Here is an 11,488-nt window from a genome sequence, read left to right as displayed (position 1 = left end):
CGTTAAGAAACAAATCCAAACGTTTCACCTTTTTAGCGATTGAAGAAAAACATTAAAAACGTTACGAAACCAATCAAAACTTTTCCCCCTTGTAGCGATTTAAGCGACACGTTTACGAACGTTACGAAACAAATCCAGACGTTTCCCCTTTTTAATGATTTAAGCCAAACGTTTACGAACGTTGCGAAACAAATCCAAACACTTCACCTTTTAGCGATTTAAGCCAAACATTTACAAAAGTTACGTAATAAATCTAAACGTTTAACCTTTTTAGTGATTTAAGCCGAATGTTTAAAACGTTACGAAACTGATCCAAACGTTTAAAATGATCCGAAACATATCTAAAGGTTTCACCTTTTAGCAATTTAAGCTAAACGTTTACGAACGTTACGAAAGAAATCCAAACGTTTCCCTTTTTAACGATTTAAGCCAAACGTTATGAAATAAATCCAACCATTTCCCCTTTTTAGCGATTTAAGCCAAACGTTACTTAACAAATCCAAACGTTTCACCTTTTTAGCAATTAAAGCAAAACGTTTAAAACGTTACGAAACCAATACAACCGTTTACAAATGTTACGAAACAAATCCAAACGTTTCGCCTTTTTAACAATTTAAGCCGAACGTATAGAAAATTAACCAAACAAAACCAAATGTTTCCCCTTTTTAGCAATTTAAGCCAAACGTTTACAATCTTTACGAAACAAATCCAAACATTTCACCTTTTTAGCGATTTAAGCCAAACGTTTACAAACATTAAGAAACAAAACCGAACATTTCACTTTTGTAGCGATTGAAGCCAAACATTTACAAACATTACGAACAAAAACCAATCGTTTCACCTTTTTAGCGATTTAAGCCAAACGTTTAAATCGTTACAAACCCAATCCAAACGTTTAAAACGTTACGAAACATATCCAATGGTCTCCCGTTTTTAGCAATTTAAGCCAAACGTTTAAAAACGTTAAGAAACAAATCCAAACGTTTGACTCGTTAGGAAACCAATCAAAACGTTTAAAACGTTATGAAACAAATCCAAACGTTTTCCCTTTTTAGCGATTTAAGCCAAACGTTTACAAACGTTACAAAAAAATCCAAATGTTTGACCTTTTTAGCGATTTAAGCCAAAGGTTTACAAATGTTACGAAACAAATCCAAACGTTTCCCCTTTTCAGCGATTGAAGGCAAACGTGTTCAAAGGTTACGAAACAAATCCAACGTTACCCCTTTTTAGCGATTTAAGCCAAACATTTAAAACGTTACGAAACCAAAACAAACGTATTACCTTTTTAGAGATTTAAGCCAAACGTTTAATATGTTTCGGAACAAATCCAAACCTTTCACCTTTTTAGCAATTTAAACCAAACATTTAAAACGTTACAAAACCAATCCAAACGTTTACAAAAGATACAAAACCAATCTAAACTATTAAAATGTTATGAAACAAATCCAAACGTTTCACCTTTTTAGCGATTTATGCCAAACGTTTACAAATGTTACGAAACCAAAATCGTTACGAAACAAATCCAAACGTTTCACCTTTTCAGCAATTTAAGCCAAAATTTTAAAACGTTACAAAACCAATCAAAACATTCAAAACGTTACAAAACCAATCCAAATGTTTAAAATGTTATGAAACAAATCCAAACGTTTCACATTTTTAGCGATTAAAGCAAAACCTTACGAAACAAATCCAAACGTTTCACCTTTTTAGAAATTTAAGCTAAACGTTTACAAACGTTTGATAACAAATCCAACATTTCACCTTTTTAGCGATTTAAGCCAAACGTTTAACACGTTACGAAACCAATCCAAACCTTTAGAATGTTACGAAACAAATCCAAACGTTTCACATTATTAGCGATTTAAGCCAAACGTTTACAAACGTTACCAAACAAAACCAAACGTTTCCCCTTTTTAGCGATTCAACCCAAACGTTTACAAATGTCACGAAACAAATCCAAATGTGTCACCTTTTTAGCGATTTAAGTCAAACGTTTACAAACATTACGAAATAAAATCCAAACGTTTCATCTTTTTAGCAATTTAAGCCAAAGGTTTACAAACGTTACGAAATAAAACCAAATGTTTCACCTTTTCGCAATTTAAGTCAAATGTTTACAAACGTTACGAAACAAATCCAAACGTTTCACCTTTTTAGCGATATATGCGAAACGTTTACAAACTTACGAAACAAATCCAAATGTTTCACCTTTTTAGCGATTTGAGCCAAACATTTACGAACATTACGAAACAAATCCAAACGTTTCCCCTTTTTAATGATTTAAGCCAAACGTTTATGGTCGTTACGAAACATATCCAAACATTTCACCTTTTTAGCGATTTAAGCCAATCATTTACAAACATAACAAAACAAATCTAAATGTTTCACCTTTTTAGTGATTTAAGCCAAACGTTTAAAACGTTACGATGCTGATCCATACGTTTAAAATGATACTAAACAAATCCAAACGTTTCACCTTTTTAGAGATTTAACCCAAATGTTTAAAACGTTACGAATCCAATCAAAACGTTTAAAACGTTATGATACAAATCCAAACGTTTCACATTATTAGCGATTTAAGTCAAAAATTTACAAACGTTACCAAAAAAAACCAAACGTTTCACCTTTTTAGCTTTTAACCCAAACGTTTACAAACGTCATGAAACAAATCCAAATGTTTCACCTTTTTAGCGATTTAATCCAAACATTTACAACTATTACGAAACAAATCCAAACGTTTCATATTTTTAGCAATTTAAGCCAAAGGTTTACAAACGTTACGAAATAAAACCAAACGTTTCCCCTTTTTAGCGATTTAAGTCAAACGTTTACAAACGTTACGAAACAAATGCAAACTTTTCACCCTTTTAGCGATTTAAGCCAAACATTAAAAACGTTACGAAACCAATCCAAATGTTTCGCCTTTTAAGCGATTTAAGCCAAACGTTTAGGAACGTTACGAAACAAATCCAAACGTTTCCCCTTTTTAATGATTTAAGACAAAGATTTACGAATGCTATGAAACAAATCCAAACATTTCACCTTTTTAGCGATTTAAGCCAAACATTTACAAACATTACGAAAAAAATGTAAATGTTTCACCTTTTTAGTGATTTAAGCCAAACATTTAAAACGTTACGAAACCGATCCAAACGTTTAAAATGATACGAAACAAATCCAAACGTTTTACCTTTTTAGCGATTTAAGCCAAACATTTACGAACATTACGAAATAAATCCAAACGTTTACCATTTTGGCGATTTAAGCAAAACGTTTAAAACGTTACGAAACCAATCCAAACGTTTACAAATGTTACGAAACAAATCCAAAATATCGCCTGTTTAACAATTTAAGCCAAACGTATACAAACGTTACGAAACAAAACCAAACGTTTCATCTTTTTAGCAATTTAAGCCAAACGTTTACAATCTTTACAAAACAAATCCAAATGTTTCACATTTTTAGCGATCTAAGCGAAAAGTTTAAAACGTTACGAAACAAATCCAAACGTTACGAAACAAATCCAAACGTTTAAAAAGTTTCGAAACAAATCCAAACATTTCACCTTTTTAGCGATTTAAGCCAAATGTTTACAAACGTTAAGAATAGGGGTGTGCAAAAACCGACCGAAACCGAATAACCGAACCGAACCGACAAATTTAGTTCGGTTGGGTTTGAAAAAGTAGAATAATTTCGGTTGGTCGGTTCGATTCGGTTTTTAGAGTAAAAAAATTTCAGTCAATTTTACATTTAACCGAACCGAAAAACCGAACCGAACCGAAATAACGACCGAACCAACATGTTCGTTTTGAAAAATGAAATTTTCCCAGAATTTCGGTTCGGTTCGGTTTCTAAAAAACCAAAAATTTCGGTTCGGTCGGTTCGGTTTAACCGAATGCACACCCATAGTTAAGAAACAAAACCAAACGTTTCATCTCTTTAGCGATTGAAGCCAAACATTTACAAACATTTCGAAACAAAACCAAACGTGTCACATTTTTAGCGATTTAAGCCAAACGTTTAAAACATTACGAAACCAATCGAAACGTTTAAAACGTTACTAAACAAATCCAAAGGTTTCCCGTTTTTAGTAATTTAAGCCAAACGTTTAAAAATGTTAAGAAACAAATCCAAATGTTTAAAACGTTACGAAAACAATCCAAACGTTTAAAATGTTACAAAAGAAATCCAAACGTTTCACCTATTTAGCGATTTAAGGTAAACTTTACAAAAAAATCCAAATGTTTCACCTTTTTAGTGTTATAGGCCAAAAGTTTACAAACGTTATGAAACAAATCCAAGTGTTTCGCATTCTTAGCAATTTAAGCTAAACGTTCACAAACGTTATGAAACAAATCCAAACGTTTCACATTTTAGCGATTTATGCCAAACATTATAAACGTTAAGAAACAAATCCAAACGTTTCACTTTTTTAGCGATTGAAGCAAAACATTAAAAACATTATGAAACCAATCAAAACTTTTCACCCTTGTAGCGATTTAAGCGAAACGTTTATGAACGTTACGAAACAAATCCAGACGTTTCCCCTTTTTAATGATTTAAGCCAAACGTTTACGAACGTTGCGAAACAAATCCAAACATTTCACCTTTTAGCGATTTAAGCAAAACATTTACAAAGGTTACGTAATAAATCTAAACGTTTAACCTTTTTAGTGATTTAAGCCGAATGTTTAAAACGTTACGAAACCGATCCAAACGTTTAAAATGATCAGAAACAAATCTAAAGGTTTCACCTTTAAGCAATTTAAGCTAAACGTTTACGAACGTTACGAAAGAAATCCAAACGTTTCCCTTTTTAGCGATTTAAGCAAAACGTTATGAAATAAATCCAACCATTTCCCCTTTTTAGCGATTTAAGCCAAACGTTACTTAACAAATCCAAACGTTTCACCTTTTTAGCAATTAAAGCAAAACGTTTAAAACGTTACGAAACCAATACAACCGTTTACAAATGATACGAAACAAATCCAAACGTTTCGCCTTTTTAACAATTTAAGCCGAACGTATACAAAATTAACCAAACAAAACCAAATGTTTCTCCTTTTTAGCAATTTAAGCCAAACGTTTACAATCTTTACGAAACAAATCCAAACATTTCACCTTTTTAGCGATTTAAGCCAAACGTTTACAAACGTTAAGAAACAAAACCGAACATTTCACTTTTGTAGCGATTGAAGCGAAACATTTACAAACATTACGAACAAAAACCAATGGTTTCACATTTTTAGCGATTTAAGCCAAACGTTTAAATCGTTACAAACCCAATCCAAACGTTTAAAACTTTACGAAACGTATCCAATGGTCTCCTGTTTTTAGCAATTTAAGCCAAACGTTTAAAAACATTAAGAAACAAATCCAAACGTTTGACTCGTTAGGAAACCAAACAAAACGTTTAAAACGTTACGAAACAAATCCAAACGTTTCCCCGTTTTAGCGATTTAAGCCAAACGTTTACAAACGTTACAAAAAAATCCAAATGTTTGACCTTTTTAGAGATTTAAGCCAAAGGTTTACAAATGTTACGAAACAAAACCAAACGTTTCCCCTTTTCAGCGATTGAAGCCAAACGTGTTCAAAGGTTACGAAACAAATCCAACGTTTCCCCTTTTTAGCGATTTAAGCCAAACATTTAAACCGTTACGAAACCAATCCAAACGTATTACCTTTTTAGAGATTTAAGCCAAACGTTTAATATGTTTCGGAACAAATCCAAACCTTTCACCTTTTTAGCGCTTTAAACCAAACATTTAAAACGTTACAAAACCAATCCAAACGTTTACAAAAGTTACAAAACCAATCTAAACTATTAAAAGGTTACGAAACAAATCCAAACGTTTCACCTTTTTAGCGATTTATGCCAAACGTTTACAAATGTTACGAAACCAAAATCGTTACGAAACAAATCCAAACGTTTCACCTTTTTAGCGATTTAAGCCAAAATTTTAAAACGTTACAAAACCAATCCAAACATTCAAAACGTTACAAAACCAATCCAAATGTTTAAAATGTTATGAAACAAATCCAAACATTTCACATTTTTAGCGATTAAAGCAAAACCTTACGAAACAAATCCAAACGTTTCACCTTTTTAGCAATTTAAGCTAAACATTTACAAACGTTTGATAACAAATCCAACATTTCACCTTTTTAGCGATTTAAGCCAAACGTTTAACACGTTACGAAACCAATCCAAACCGTTAGAATGTTACGAAACAAATCCAAACGTTTCACATTATTAGCGATTTAAGCCAAACGTTTACAAACGTTACCAAACAAAACCAAACGTTTCCCCTTTTTAGCGATTCAACCCAAACGTTTACAAATGTCACGAAACAAATCCAAAAGTGTCACCTTCTTAGCGATTTAAGTCAAACGTTTACAAACATTACGAAATAAATCCAAACGTTTCATCTTTTTTAGCAATTTAAGCCAAAGGTTTACAAACGTTACGAAATAAAACCAAATGTTTCACCTTTTCGCAATTTAAGTCAAATGTTTACAAACGTTACGAAACAAATCCAAACGTTTCACCTTTTTAGCGATATATGCGAAACGTTTACAAACGTTTACAAACTTACGAAACAAATCCAAATGTTTCACCTTTTTAGCGATTTGAGCCAAACATTTAAGAACATTACGAAACAAATCCAAATGTTTCCCCTTTTTAATGATTTAAGCCAAACGTTTATGGTCGTTACGAAACATATCCAAACATTTCACCTTTTTAGCGATTTAAGCCAAACATTTACAAACGTTACAAAACAAATCTAAATGTTTCACCTTTTTAGTGATTTAAGCCAAACGTTTAAAACGTTACGATGCTGATCCATACGTTTAAAATGATACGAAACAAATCCAAACGTTTCACCTTTTTAGAGATTTAAGCCAAATGTTCAAAACGTTACGAAACCAATCCAAACGTTTAAAACGTTATGAAACAAATCCAAACGTTTCACATTATTAGCGATTTAAGTCAAACATTTACAAACGTTACCAAACAAAACCAAACGTTTCACCTTTTTAGCTTTTAACCCAAACGTTTACAAACGTCATGAAACAAATCCAAAAGTTTCACCTTTTTAGCGATTTAATCCAAACATTTACAACTATTACGAAACAAATCCAAACGTTTCATCTTTTTAGCAATTTAAGCCAAAGGTTTACAAACGTTACGAAATAAAACCAAACGTTTCCCCTTTTTAGAGATTTAAGCCAAACGTTTACAATCGTTACGAAACAAATGCAAACTTTTCACCCTTTTAGCGATTGAAGCCAAACATTCAAAACGTTACGAAACCAATCCAAATGTTTTGCCTTTTAAGCGATTTAAGCCAAACGTTTAGGAACGTTACGAAACAAATCCAAACGTTTCCCCTTTTTAATGATTTAAGCCAAACATTTACAAACATTACGAAACAAATCTAAATGTTTCACCTTTTTAGTGATTTAAGCCAAACGTTTAAAACGTTACGAAACCGATCCAAACGTTTAAAATGATACGAAACAAATCCAAACGTTTTACCTTTTTAGCGATTTAAGCCAAACATTTACGAACATTACGAAATAAATCCAAACGTTTACCCTTTTGGCGATTTAAGCAAAACGTTTAAAACGTTACGAAACCAAACTAAACGTTTACAAATGTTATGAAACAAATCCAAAATTTCGCCTGTTTAACAATTTAAGCCAAACGTATACAAACGTTACGAAACAAAACCAAACGTTTCATCTTTTTAGCAATTTAAGCCAAACGTTTACAATCTTTACAAAACAAATCCAAATGTTTCACATTTTTAGCGATCTAAGCGAAAAGTTTAAAACGTTACGAAACAAATCCAAACGTTACGAAACAAATCCAAACGTTTAAAAAGTTTCGAAACAAATCCAAACATTTCACCTTTTTAGCGATTTAAGCCAAACGTTTACAAACGTTAAGAATAGTGGTGTGCAAAAACCGACCGAAACCGAATAACCGAACCGAACCGACAAATTTGGTTCGGTTCGGTTTGAAAAAGTAGAATAATTTCGGTTGGTCGGTTCGATTCGGTTTTTAGAGTAAAAAAATTTCAGTCAATTTTACACTAAACCGAACCGAAAAACTGAACCGAACCGAAATAACCGACCGAACCAACATGTTCGGTTTGAAAAATGAAATTTTCCCAGAATTTCGGTTCGGTTCGGTTTCTGAAAAAACCAAAAATTTCGGTTCGGTCGGTTCGGTTTAACCGAATGCACACCCATAGTTAAGAAACAAAACCGAACGTTTCATCTCTTTAGCGATTGAAGCCAAACATTTACAAACATTTCGAAACAAAACCAAACGTGACACCTTTTTAGCGATTTAAGCCAAACGTTTAAAACATTACGAAACCAATCCAAACGTTTAAAACGTTACTAAACAAATCCAAAGGTTTCCCGTTTTTAGTAATTTAAGCAAAACGTTTAAAAATGTTAAGAAACAAATCTAAACGTTTAAAACGTTACGAAAACAATCCAAACGTTTAAAACGTTACGAAAGAAATCCAAACGTTTCACCTATTTAGCGATTTAAGGTAAACTTTACAAAAAAAAATCCAAATGTTTCACCTTTTTAGCGTTATAGGCCAAAAGTTTACAAACGTTATGAAACAAATCCAAGTGTTTCGCATTCTTAGCAATTTAAGCTAAACGTTCACAAACGTTATGAAACAAATCCAAACGTTTCACATTTTAGCGATTTATGCCAAACGTTATAAACGTTAAGAAACAAATCCAAACGTTTCACCTTTTTAGCGATTGAAGCAAAACATTAAAAACGTTATGAAACCAATCAAAACTTTTCACCCTTGTAGCGATTTAAGCGAAACGTTTATGAACGTTACGAAACAAATCCAGACGTTTCCCCTTTTTAATGATTTAAGCCAAACGTTTACGAACGTTGCGAAACAAATCCAAACATTTCACCTTTTAGCGATTTAAGCCAAACATTTACAAAGGTTACGTAATAAATCTAAACGTTTAACCTTTTTAGTGATTTAAGCCGAATGTTTAAAACGTTACGAAACCGATCCAAACGTTTAAAATGATCCGAAACAAATCTAAAGGTTTCACCTTTTAGCAATTTAAGCTAAACGTTTACGAACGTTACGAAAGAAATCCAAACGTTTCCCTTTTTAGCGATTTAAGCCAAACGTTACTTAACAAATCCAAACGTTTCACCTTTTTAGCAATTAAAGCAAAACGTTTAAAACGTTACGAAACCAATACAACCGTTTACAAATGTTAAGAAACAAATCCAAACGTTTCGCCTTTTTAACAATTTAAGCCGAACGTATACAAAATTAACCAAACAAAACCAAATGTTTTCCCTTTTTAGCAATTTAAGCCAAACGTTTACAATCTTTACGAAACAAATCCAAACATTTCACCTTTTTAGCGATTTAAGCCAAACGTTTACAAACGTTAAGAAACAAAGCCGAACATTTCACTTTTGTAGCGATTGAAGCCAAACATTTACAAACATTACGAACAAAAACCAATCGTTTCACCTTTTTAGCGATTTAAGCCAAAAGTTTAAATCGTTACAAACCCAATCCAAACGTTTAAAACGTTACGAAACATATCCAATGGTCTCCCGTTTTTAGCAATTTAAGCCAAACGTTTAAAAACGTTAAGAAACAAATCCATACGTTTGACTCGTTAGGAAACCAATCAAAAAGTTTAAAACGTTACGAAACAAATCCAAACGTTTCCCCTTTTTAGCGATTTAAGCCAAACGTTTACAAACGTTACAAAAAAATCCAAATGTTTGACCTTTTTAGCGATTTAAGCCAAAGGTTTACAAATGTTACGAAACAAATCCAAACGTTTCCCCTTTTCAGCGATTGAAGCCAAACGTGTTCAAAAAGGTTACGAAACAAATCCAACGTTTCCTCTTTTTAGCGATTTAAGCCAAACATTTAAAATGTTACAAAACCAATCCAAACGTTTACCAACGTTACGAAACAAAACCAAACGTTTCACCTTTTTAGCAATTTAAGCGAAAGGTTTAAAAACGTTACGAAACGGTTTACCTTTTTAGCGATTTAAGCAAAACGTTTACAAACATTACGAAACAAATCCTAACGTTTCGCCTTTTGGCGATTAAAGCCAAATGTTTACAAACGTTACGAAACAAAACCAAATGTTTCACCTTTTGAGCGATTTAAGCCAAATGTTTAAAACGTTACGAAACAAATCCAAACATTTGTAAACGTTATGAAACAAATCCAAATGTTTCACCTTTTCAGCGATTTAAGCCAAATGTTTATAAACGTTACAAATCAAATCCAAATGTTTCCCCTTTTTAGCAATTTAAGCCAAATGTTTACATATGTTACGAAATAAATTCAAACATTTCACCTTTTTCGCGATTTAAGCCAAACATTTAAAAAGCTATGCATCAAATCCAAACGTTTCACATTTTTAGAGATTTAAGACAAACGTTTACAAACGTTACGAAACAAATCCAAACGTTTTCGCTTCTTAGCGATTTAAGCCAAACATTTACAAACGTTACGAAACAAAACGAAATGTTTCACTTTTTTAGCGATTGAAGCCAAACGTTTACAAACGTTACAAAACAAAACCAAATGTTTCACTTTTTAGTGATTGAAGACAAACGTTTACAAATGTTACGAAACAAAACCAAACGATTCCCCTTTTTAGCAAATTAAGCTAACGTTTACAAACGTTACGAAATAAATCCAAACTGTTAATCTTTTTAGCAATTTAAGCCAAACATTTAAAACGTTACGAAGAGAATCCAAACGTTCCACCTTTTTAGCGATTTATGCCAAAAGTTTAAAACGTTACAAAACCAATCCAAACGTTTGCAATTGTTACACCTTTTTAGCGATTTAAGCCAAACAATCCAAACGTTACAAAACCAATCCAAACGTTTAAAACGTTATGAAACAAATCCAAACATTTAAAACATTACAGAACAAATTCAAACGTTTTACCTTTTAAGCGATTTAAGGCAAACCTTTGCAAACGTTATGAAACAAATCCAAATTTTTGACATTTTTAGGGATTTAAGACAAATGTTTACTAACCTTATGAGATAAATCAAAACGTTTAAAACGTTACGAAACAAATCAAGACATTTTACCTTTTTAGCGATATAAGCCAAACGTTTGCAAACGTTACAAAACAAATCCAAACGTTTCACCTTTATAGCGATTTAAGCCAAACGTTTACAAACATTACAAAACAAAACCAAAAGTTTCCCCTTTTTAGCGAATTAAGCCAAACATTTAAGACATTACGAAACCAATCCAAACGTTTAAAAGGTTATGAAACAAATCCAAACCTTTCAAATTATTAGCGATTTAAGCCAAACGTTTCGAAACAAATCCAAATATTTCAAATGTTACGAAACAAAAACAAACGTTTCACCTTTTAGCGATTTAAGCCAAACGTTTACAAACATTACGAAATAAAT

This window comes from Mercurialis annua, linkage group LG6, assembly GCF_937616625.2.
Source record: "Mercurialis annua linkage group LG6, ddMerAnnu1.2, whole genome shotgun sequence".
NCBI lineage: Eukaryota > Viridiplantae > Streptophyta > Magnoliopsida > Malpighiales > Euphorbiaceae > Mercurialis > Mercurialis annua.
The sequence above is the reverse complement of the archived record's forward strand: the minus strand, read 5'-3'. Positions refer to the sequence as shown.